This window comes from Aptenodytes patagonicus, chromosome 1, assembly GCF_965638725.1.
Source record: "Aptenodytes patagonicus chromosome 1, bAptPat1.pri.cur, whole genome shotgun sequence".
Taxonomy (NCBI): domain Eukaryota; kingdom Metazoa; phylum Chordata; class Aves; order Sphenisciformes; family Spheniscidae; genus Aptenodytes; species Aptenodytes patagonicus.
This window is the reverse complement of record NC_134949.1, coordinates 121702167-121714027: the sequence shown is the minus strand read 5'-3', so window position 1 is coordinate 121714027 and position 11861 is coordinate 121702167.

The following is an 11861-nucleotide window of genomic DNA, read 5'->3' as shown; positions in this document are numbered from 1 at the left end:
CTGACTCATGCCTTTACTGATTCATGCCTGAGGAGCCCCAGTATTGGGAAGAGCTGTGCAGATAGTCAGGGAGAGCTGTTATTCAGTGGGTTGAATTTGCATTTCTCTTCACACAGCCTCTTGGCATTTCACGGCCCGTGGTGCGGGTAAGCGTCTAACACAAAGTCGTGGGGGGCAACCTAGAAGCCCTTCACCCTGAAGTCACACAGCTGCTGTCAGTGAGGAGCCCCTTGGGTTTTTCCTGGTCAGAGTATCCAGAAGAAATGGGTGCTTTTAGCACCATTTTTTGTCATAAATCAGCAAGCAAAGGCCAGCAAGCTAGTACCATCTTACGTGAAGCTTTCGGGCCTATCACAATGTTTCTGCTCCCAAGTACAAGAGGACAGGAAAGTGCCAGGTGCATAGGACTCCTCGCCCTATGTCCCAAGCAAAAGCAACCCTGTTCTTGGGGCAGCTCAAGAGCTTGGCAGATACCAGACCTGCCACCAGCAGATACCAACTCACGCATTGCAAGGAGAGATCGTACCAGACCAGGGGCTCAGGGAGCCTGTGCCCCAGGCTGCTGCTGAAGGAGCCGCGGCCCAAGATTACAGCGCACCCAGGACCACGGTGGGGCTCATAATGCAGTCCCATCCTATATTGCACACCTGCTATGTCCAGCTGGGCCCCGTACTTTCTTCTTGTTCACGCAGTCCCAAAACAGCACAGCTTGGCCCACGTGTTTGCTCTGCCCTGCACAATGCTTGGTAAGCTATGCTCCAGGGCCAGAAGAGCTTGTATTCTCAACGGGACAAGAAATACAAACAGGGCAGGAGGATGTCCCCGCAGGAGAGAGGGTCATGGGGGTGATTTATGAGGGGAAGGGGGGGAATTGATTGCAAAGAAAGGTTTTATGGCAGTCATTGGCCTAATAGAACTTAAATAGGACAATTTCTTATTCTGAAATCCATCAGTGCTGCTTTGGGTGACCTTTGGCAAATCAATTCATCTCTGTCTGTGCCTCTGGTAAATGGGAATAATACAGCCCCGCTGTCTGGAGAACCCTTGGTAATTCTCAGATGAAAGATGCTTTATTGGTACCAGTATCATCCTTTATTGTCACTAGCATGATAACAGATCTATCACCTAGCAACAGAGCAGCAACTGTCCCTGGTCTGGTTGTCCACGTATTTTTCTTCAGTTTTGGCTCTCTAGTGGTCTGCTTTTCATTTGGAGAAACTTTACAGCCTGTGACTGTTCTTCTTCCCTTAATGTTGCCTGCTACAGACAAGCACAGCTGCTATGTCCCAAGTCCCCCCCGCCTCCTTTCATCCCCCCCTTTTACTTCTTCCCGCGCCCTGCCGTACATGCAAGTGGTGAGAGTGTCACCATCAGCTAACACAACAAACAACATTTGCTCCTCTTAGCTAAGGCACCCCAGCAGAAGTCTTGAACTTTAAAATATAAGTATAAACTTTAAGTAAACTTTAAAATCTAGTTATTTCTCAGATTAGCACAAATTACAGGGGAAAAAAGTGGTAATCGGGAAACATTGTAAAATCTTGCAGAAGCAACCATTTTCACAGATTTTTCCAGGCATCAGTTTTAAGGACAAAGACACACGTAAATAACACCAACCACTGAAGATTTGGAGTCCTGCCAAGTCCTGTGATGCCTTAGACATGTGATAAGAGCAGTCCTTCCATCCTCAAGTGGATAAACCAACCTAAACTATTAAAACCAAAAAATGCCGTTCTTATTGTTTGTTTAAGCTACTTTTTCTATCATCGCTTAAGGGGAACAGTTAAGAAACCCCAAAGTCTCCAATGTTTGGGTCAGAACCTGAATCCAAGATCAGATCTGTTGGTTCATTACTGTGGTGAGCCATATGTTACCTTACCTCCACTGAGTTCAGTGAAGCATCACCGATTTCCTTCAGGTGGGGATTTGAGCTAAAAATACTTTTATTTATTTTGCTACTTTCTCTTTTTTTGAAGTTCCCACCTCTCTGATTTGAGGGAGGATGATCATAAATCAGCAGCCTAAAACATGAAGACGCACCGGTTCTGCTTGTGCTGCAAGATACTTCAAGGACTGGTATCCCGCTACCCTTTGGGGGTGAGAGATCTGGTAGATTTGTCTTCTCTCCTTGGGAATGACTGCTATAAAACAGCACTGTCCCTGGGTCATCTGTCTGACACTTCACAGGAAGATAATGTGCCAGCGGGATGTTTATTGCCCAGTAAACCCCATGCTGTTCCCTGCCGTTGTTGCTGTAAGGCAGAGTGATTGCTGGCATTCAATGCATATGCAGCTCCTTCCTATGGAAAGGGAGGGACAGGAGGGAGTCTGGGTTTCAGATGTTTCTGGGCGCCAGTGCTGTGGGAGAAACCCACCCTTTCTGCCTCAGAAGATGCCTGTCAGGAGGAGCACAGATGTTCGCTCATGGAGCTGATGCATCCATCATCATTAGGTTCCCTTTTAGAGAAAACTTTGCCAGGACCATTGCTTTTTCTGTAGTGTTTGTGCTTTTGAGTGTATTTTTTTGTGTGTGTTTTGTTCTTAAAGGTACTCTGGTCTCATGTGTGAAAAGAAATGATGGTTTTGGTGTCTCAATTGGCTGTGAGGATCCCTTTCACCAATCTTGGCTTCCCCAGTCTCTGCAGGTCACTGCTCATAGCAGCCCTTCTGAGTCCTGGCAACCTTCTCCCCTTTCTCTGTTCCCAAAGAAGTGAGGAAAAAAACCACTGGAAGACAAGTAACATGGAATAAACAAAAACTTCTTCCCTCCACCCCTTCCCGTTGCCCTTTGTTCAAGCACAGCAGCTTTGGAAAGGCTCCTTGCTGGAAGACAGGCTATTTTTGTACTGCTTATGCAGCAGCGCATTGAGGAATAAAGGAAGAATAAAGCTGCAGGAGACCAGGCCCGTTGAATGGGAGCCTGAATGCACTTGACTCAAGGTTGCTAAAGAAGCAGATTTTACTCGAAGCTGCAACTTCTCCAAAGATATATACGGAGGTACTCATCCACCTCCCTCAGTCAGCAGAGACAGGTCGGCTCCTTCACAGGGCAAACACAGATCATTCAGTCATGCTACTCCATCGGCTGACTCAGAGCAGGAGCCCATCTCTCTCCATTGACTGGGAAGGAAGCTTCACTGCCTGATTTAATGAACCCAATGGAGTGCAGGAGTGCCTCAGTGCAGGAGTTACGAATGTCTCCTGCAGCCTGTGCTGGTCAACATCAGCACATGCATCTGAGTTACCGGCCTGATGAGCAACAGAGAAGACCTTAGTCAGATTTGATCTTATCTCCCTTTCCATGGCTGTTAGAAGCATGGCTCTCCCTCACTGGAAAAAACACCTCCCTAGGACGCGTTTTACAGCCCTACAGCTACTTGCTCCCTGAGGAATAGCTTATACAATAAACGTAGACTAGAGACAAATACGGAGAAGTTGTGCACAAGGATTTTTTAGAACCTGAAGTAAAAAAAAAAGAAAAAGAAAAGCCCTTCGTGCTTGCCAAGGATTTGAGAAGGATTGAGATGACAGACTTAATAGCCAGTTGGAGCAGCTGGTTGCATTTTAAAGGGGGAGGGAGGGGGGCATCACTGCATGAAAACAAGAGTAGTTGCATGAGCAGAGGGAGTAATTAAGACAAGCCTCCCACTGATCAGTCCCATGGCCGGGGTCTGTGGAGCCCATGGAGGACACAGGCTTTGATTGAAGCTGTGGTGGTCACAGCAACTATGTCCTGAGCAGGCACTCTGGTTTCTGTTGCAAGCTGAATGCAGCCTGCAGCCCGTCCTCTGTGGGGGTACGAGCTCTACCTTCTCTATCTCCTTGTGTGTTTTCATGAAACTTCTAGGAACAATGTGATTTCTGCGACTGCTGCATCCCTGTGAACTGCAGCTGAGCTTGGCCAACAGTGGAGAAATGACCAGGGAAGACAGACATACACACCGAGGGACAGAAAACAACTAATGTTGCGAGCCTGCCTGCTCCCACTTACCTCATGTGTGAATCAGGTAACAGACACTCACCTGTGAGGTACATATTCATGTACAATAATATTCATGTATAGTAAAAATGCATGAATACATGACTGCAACCCTCAGCTTATATTACTAATTATTAAAAAATATTGTATAGTCAGTAGCTCTCTAAAACTCCGAAGGCACAGCAGCTGCTCCAATGCATCAGTTACTTTTTCTTTCAAAGATTAAAAAAAACGCACACAGCTATATCATGTTTCCAGGTCAGTACCTGGGCCTAAGCAATGCCGTCACCATGGTGCTGCCTGCGACTTGAGACCGAGAATGACAAGAGTAATTGCCAGCAGTTTGCCTTTCTTGTCCCTAATCACCTGAGCACAAAATACAAACCACAATGGTTTTAAGAAACCAACTCTTGAGATTTCATTTAACATGCCTGAAAGGATTTGAGGTAAGGATGCTCAGTGTAAAATGCCTGTAAAAATTGTTTCCGAGGTGTCAGTGTCCCTTTAAATAGGCTGAGTTTGATCCTCTGTAATTGCCATATAATCCTATCCTTCTAACATGGGATGTGCAGGTAACCGGTTTTCTAATCTGGCTGCGAGCTAGGGATTTGGTGTCTTCATTCAAAGAGGATTGCAGGTAACTGAATAAAGATGAGACAGGACTCTCTGAAGATGACACTGTCCATGCAAGCTGCTCTCTTGGCAACCACAATTTGAGAAGCAGAAAATATCCAGAGAAAAGGATGAGCTGGAAAGAGGAGCAGTTGCCTGAGTACACAGATGCTAGGCTCTCCCAGAATGCATCTGCAAAGACAGAAAAAGCGGAGGATATTTGTTTTATGACATCCTTTCTTTTCCGTAATGTTTGACCATCCTTAAATCATTCCTGTAAGAAGTTCGCCCAAGTATCCCACAAAACAGGCGGTGAGTGGGCTCAGGTGGATGCCACATCCCCATTTCTTGGAGAGATTGTTCAGCACACGCGTCAGTGAATGCCATGAGGATTTTCATCCTCTGGTGCTGTCAGCCTGTGCCTTCTCATCACTTATGCATTTGGATCAGGTGCGGTAGGCAGGGAAGTGTTGTCTTCCATTAAATCATTCTTTTGGGTTACAGGGGGAATTCTCCATCTCCGCCTCAGACCCTTCCATAGACCTTGAGAGGCTGAGGAGCAGCAGCAGTAACACAGAGCAGGTCCGCTGAATCAAATGTGTCTCTCCCCGGTTTTTTACAAGCAAGGAGGCCTTCTGCTTTTGCATCCTATTTCCCCTGCCAAGTCACGATGCCCTGTCTGCGGAAGGTACAATTAATCACTATGGAGACTGTTGCAAAGTTACCAATTTGGGCTTAGTGTTTCAGCTGAGCACTGAGCAACAGGTGCTGGGCGGCTTTTCAGAAAGAGCTTTTTTTTTCACGCTGGTGTGCTGTGCCTGAAGGCAAAGAGAGGGTTTTCCCTCCCAGCTAACAGTAAGTGTGCAGGCCAGGTGCTTAGGTGGGATTTCCCAAAGCGGAAGAGTCTATATGACATGGATCAGGTCCCTGTCACTGATGGAGGTGGTAGGAGTCGGGGCTCATTCATCAGAGGAGCAGTCGGATTTGGTTCATTTGGAAGGTCTCCCATTCTTCATGCTACAGAGAGTTTTAACCCTATGGAAAACTTTGCACTGTATGTAAAGCCTTGCAATGGATCATTCAGGGAGTCATATCAAAAGGCAGAGAAATCAGTGGGAGCTGCAGGTAAGCAGGGTCCCAAGGTAGGTCTATGGGGTTGGGTGCAGGCAGACCTCAAGTTTCCACGTCAGGGCCCACAGTCGTGTCTGGACCAGAGGCCAGACAGTCACAATAGCCCAGGAACACAAAACCTGCTGAGTGAAACACTGTGCCTTTTAGCAGCTGCAGCACGTCTGGGTGTGCAGCCCCTGGGGAGCAGCACATCCTTCCTGGTCCCAGCACACAACCTGAAACACAAGACCGCAACCCAGGAAAAACCTGGGCTGGGGGCGGGGAAGGGAGCATTTTGCTGTCACTTACAGACACAGTGTGTTACACCCTCTAATCACAGCCCCAGGCCATCTGCCAGCCCAGCTCCTCACCCAGAGGCTGGAGCACAAGCATCTCTCATTGCTCTACCTATAGCTGTGGGCACGAGCGGTGTGGTGGTCAGACGCCGCTCTGCCAAGCCCTGCACGAACACCTCTTGGAGCTGAGACTAGCACATACCTTAGACACGTGAGTCCTTTCCTGGTGCCTCGGCACAGGCAAACTGGGAGACTGCACTCGGCTGTAGGTAGTTTACAGCATCCTTTTGGAGAGCAGACCTAAATATGTCATCTTTTCCTTTTGGAAAAGAGAGCACAGCTCTGCGAAAAAAGAAAATTCGGAGCATCCGTGGGATTTGCCGGGTTAGACAAACCACTAAAGCACTGGCAGCTCCTTGCTGAATTCGCACAGACAGCTCTGCCCCATCCCTGCCCTCTCAGCAAGTCAGGATGACATCGGACCTGGAGGAGAAGGGGAACGACAACCATGGCTAACAACTGCATGGATTTATGCATCGAATGCTCTGCGCATTTCAGCAGCCTTGGGGGAGCTGAATCTACAGCCTGACAGTCACTCTGTGAAACAGCAGTGATGAATAATTGCATCCAGAGGCACCCCAGGATAGCAAGGCAAGCATTTTTTAACCAGGTGCTGCTGATGCAAAGCCATCAGCACAGCTCCACATGAAACTCCCAGCGCAGTCGAAGGTTCACATCCTTACCCAGCCGCTGGGAAAGGATAGAAGGGTCACATTCAGATGCATCCATGGATGAAATATTTCAATGAAATGCTGTGAAAGGGGCCCTTGGGGCATGGTAATATATTGTCCTTGTAAGGCACAAGACAACTAACCAGCCCTATTCTGGGGCTCTGCTTCACCCCAGTTCCATTACTATAGACATACAGTAAAGACAGCCAATGTAGACGCTGAATAATTGTCCCCCTTCCCTTTCCCAGTGGTTTCTTGATAGGACGGACACACTGCAATACCTGTCCACAGTGCCACAGTGCAGTTTTGGCTTTGAGGTGTACTGAATACTTCCCAAAGGAGATGCTGCGGAGCCCACCCTCTCCTGCTTGCGCCCAGAAGCACCTAAGCCCTTAGGGACACACATGTCTACATGTGATTTAAAGCAGCTCTGCAGCTGCTCTGCCTGGGCTAGGCCTGAAACAGTCTTAGGCAGCCCTGCCTGGCGGGGACCCTCCATTTCAGCTCCCTGTCCACCCTTCGGATGTTGCACCAGCCGCCTGAAACTGCAGTGGAGATACTCCAGCTGAACTGAGCGTGTGGAGCAAGTACTGAAAGGTTTGCTGGTTCAGCAGAGAAACCCAAAACACAGCTGCTGGAAAGGATAAGGCACGCTTTTAAAAGCATCAGTTCCAGCTATTTTCCAAGCTCAGGAAGGGGAAAGATTAGAACTGCTTTCAGTTTTGGGAAAAGCACCAGATACGTTCTCATTTTACCTAAATCCATGTTCTCAGACTTGGGCCACATGTCACCGGCACTGTGGTAGCCCCAGAAGACCATGGGCCTTTGCTCTGCTACATATCCCTTCAAAATAAAGAAGTTAGGCAGTCATCAAAACTGGCCTAACAGAGGTCTGAGACAGCAAGAGCCACTAGTGAGGCAGGAGTTGTCTTTAATGCTGCAATCAGCAACCCCTCCGTGGTTTCCCCTATTTCTGTGCAGTTTCTACTCATTTTAAAAATGTTTATTTTCTGAGGTCGCACTGCTTCATTATGAGGAAAAAATAATTAAACTGTAATTATTTGTCCTATTTCTGCACATGAAATTCTCTTAGCTACAGAGCATCATCCAGGACACATTATTTTGGCAGCTTTATATTCTTAACGCTTTCACTGCCCAAGCATCAACATCTTTTCACCTGGGGCTTTGCACCCAGCCTAGCATCTAGCCTAGCTGCAGCGTTGCCTCTGGCAGAGTCTCAAGGCTGAATAAATTTTAATAGCAGATTAAAACCGTTCAGATTCGCTTGCGAGAGATTCGGGCCAGAAGTGTTGGTGACCTGTCACAGTTATCACCGCACGCTGATGGAGCGTGGCCCCGTTCCTGGTAACTGCGATGACACCTTTGCCCAAGCTCGCCGTGTCCTCGTTCTCCCACACACGAGAAACAGATTCTCCTGCCTCTGGGGCCATGGACGCGAAAGGTTGAGCAGGTTTTAGAATAGAATAGAATAGACTATTTCAGTTGGAAGGGACCTACAATGATCATCTAGTCCAACTGCCTGACCACTTCAGGGCTGACCAAGTTAAAGCATGTTATTAAGGTTTTACTATGAAGGCTGAGGCACACCCATTGCTGAAGCAAGCACGTGCAGATCAGCGCGCTTTCACATCTGAAATTTGCCTTCACATTTAACCGAAGAAACAGGCCTTTGATTTCTGTTTATGAGCCATCAGGAAAGGTCCCACCTGGGAGCAGAGCACCTGAGGGTGCAGTTCTGCAGGACCTTAGACTGGTCGCAGGGGCTGCCCTGGCCGGTCGGGTGACAGGCACCCCCACCCCATTCTGTGTGCTCCTGTCCCCTCTCCAATGTGAGAAAGAATGTGGGCTCGGGGGAGCTGAAAACCAGCCCAGCAAATAAGTTAATTATTTTTCAGCTGGGTCACCTCCTGAAGTCACTCTTTGTCAAGTGTCGGAAAACCAGCCCCAGGGTGGGAGAGGGCAGAAACAGGTCAGCAGAGCAGGAGGAGGGTGGTGGGCACGAGAAGAAAGGGGTGGATGGTCCAGCCGCAGCCTCGGTTTTGTGAGGTTCCAGCTGCGGGAGAGCTGCCCCTCATCTACTCCTTGTCCTCCCTCTGCCTGCACTCTGGTTTCGTTTGTCTGAGTTAATAATTAGTGCTGTGACTCTCAGAGAAAGCAAAACATGTCCGTCTTTGCTGAGATGGTTTTGCCATCCTGTTGCTGCACATAACCACGAGCACGGGACTTACTTACCCATGAACAGCAGTACGTAGCAGAGTACAGGCTGAAGTTAGATTTTCCCTCCTAACACACAAAATAAGCCCAAATGAAGGAGCCCTACCTGGCTCTGTGCTAATAAAGCAGGCATCCAGCAGATTTTATCCCGAGGTCATTTGTGCTCAGCTGTAAATGAAATCTTTCCTCCTTCCCCTTCAGGACACCCATCTCCGAGGGAGGTGTCACTTATTAACTTTTCCTTCGGCGTTTCCCAGGCTCTGTTTGCCTCTGGTTCCCCCGAGGCAGCACCGATCAGCTCCTCATCTCGGTTAAGCCCGGCTGAGCTGCTTGCACGTCCCATGCATGCCCCGCGCCAGCTGCCACGCACCACCCACCGCTCTCGACACCAGCTGGCAGCAGCAGCACCTTCCCACCAAGGAAGCACCTTCCTTTGCACATCCCAAGTCATGCCAACCTCGGTGGCCTAAGTTGCTGCTGTGTTTTATTCCCATTAAATCTGCTAATTGCACTCGCTGAAGCGTATCACACGTGTGACCTCACTTGTGGGCTCAGGCCAGTAATTGGGAGAAGGAAACCCTCTACAGGTAAGGCATGAGCTGCATGGAGGGAAGGGGAAGCCCCATGGAGCCCTCATTAACTGTTCCACAGGAACGATGCAGTTTGGTGTCCTCTCCCAAGGCCGAGCTGCCAGCCCAGGGCTGGAGGGGGAAATGAATAAATACTGCCCCATAGAAGCTGCTGAAAAGCATGCAGGAAACCTGCGTGCTCCGAGGACTATTTTAGCTGTGGCAAAAAGCAGGAGAGTCCCATCGGAGAGCTGCCCCCCTGGGCTCCTGCCGTCAGCCCGCTCCCCCTGGCTGGGTCCTCTCCACCTTCCCCCTTGCCCTCAGTCAGTTCCCAGAGCCGGCACCTGAAGGACCCAGCCCAAAGGCCACCTTCTCCTGCAGCGACCGCCTGCTGAGCGGCAGGACAGAGGCTTGTTCTCTTTCCCTCCTTTCCTCTTCAAAGGTGCTTGAGAAAACAGCTGTGCACGTTAAAATGTTGGCTGCAACACCCACTACACCATCATTTTCATAAATAAAGGCTGGTTTTGTAACTTGCAATTTTGCTGCATGCTTAAATAATTAAATAAGAAGGTTTGTGTTGTGCATCGTTGCTAAGAAGGTAAGCCTTACGCTCATCAGTAAAAAGCCTGAAGTTTTTATCAATAGCCCTAGGGTTCAAAGTAAAATCTAATTAATCCATAAACCATCACAAATTGGTGGCCTTTGCGGGGACTGGAGAGTTAAGCACCGATTTAAGACATTTTCTGTTGGGATAGCTAACTCCTCCATTCAGAAGCCATGCTGTGAAAATGGACCTTCTCATCCCTCTAAAATTGTTTTGCACTAATGTTTTACTTAATTGCTCTTTGGAAAGTGATAGTCAATAGATGCGAGAGAGGAACTGTTGCTGGGGCAGTTACAGCAAGTGCCATGATTAAAATGTTAGGGCAGAAGATTCTCCCAGTTTTACAGATGTTGTCTCTGGGGGGGCTTCTGCTCCGCATTACCTTCGAGGGTGGCTTCCCATTTCCCCGCTCCCAAACTGCGATGGTGGCCTTTTGCAGGATGAGCCCCAAGGCCTGCGGGTGGTGCTTGGAGGACTTCCCACCGATCCCACTGGGTGCTGATCACACGCAGCAAGATCACGTCAGAAGCTTGTCTCATCTTTCAAAACCTTCAGCAGCTCCATATCCCACCCCCACCTTTCACTTAGCCATTGTGTGGGGGTGGCTCTGCCACCTGCCCCCTAAAATCCCTTGTTCCTGCTGTGCCAGGGTCTTCAGGGCAGGGTCTTTGGGGAATCGAGCTGCTAAAACAACCCAGCCTCCTCTCAAAAATCTGCCCACCGCTGTTTTTCAAAGACTTATGGTCTGGTCCGATGTGTGTGGCTCTCACAGGTATGGACAGACCACTTCCCGGCACAAAGGCCACCTGCAAGTGCTTTGAAGGCTTTCTGGGGAAAGGTTTGTACTCAGAGAGCTGCTCAAAGACAGAAGCTGCAAGAACTTGTGAACCTGGCGATTACAAATCTGTATTCCCTCCCTTCCTGGTGCCCTGTCCTCAGGAGTGACAGAAACATTTTGGCTGAATTAAAACAGTGTTTTAAAAGTGGAGCCTGGCAACAGGCACCAAAAAAATCATGTAATTTCCAATGGCTAATGCATTGGCGTGGTAGGCTGAGAGGTCTCAGTGTCAGGCCTGCCCGATAGCCTGGCACGTGGACGTGAGCTTTGCTGCATGAGTGCCCAAGTAATTTCTGCTATCAGGTAAGTGCCTCACACATTGGCTATCAGTACGTGTCGGATACCCCCCGCAACAACACTCAGGTCGATGTGGGGTGAAAAAGGTATTTCTGTCATAAATCCCAGATCAGTCTGTCTGTCCATCCATCAGTCTCCTGAACAACGCCTGAGCCCTCCCGGCTGCTTTCAATCAAAGGAGGTCTCCGAAATCTGAAGTTTTCACAGATTTTATGAGGATCGGTGACCATGGTACAGGGAACTCGGATCAGCTCAGCAGGGTGCACAGGAAACACAGGTCCAAGTCCACACACAGGCAAGTCAGAAACAAATTGTCTAGGGGCAGGTAGAGATGGCAGGAAAATAAAGCGTTTTATCTAACAGCCATGCCTATGCTATAAGCACAAGACAACGCTTCTGTTTCCATCTGTCAAACAGAAAGAGGAAAGTTATTTTGAAATAAAGCCTCTGGTGGCTTTTCTTTTCTTTGTTTTAGATTGAGTCTATCTTTTCTGGTTGCAGGAGATACAACGAATTGGGGCATTTTTACCTTTATAGGTAGAAGAGTGCTATTCAAACAAACATTAATACATTTCTTTATGATCTATATC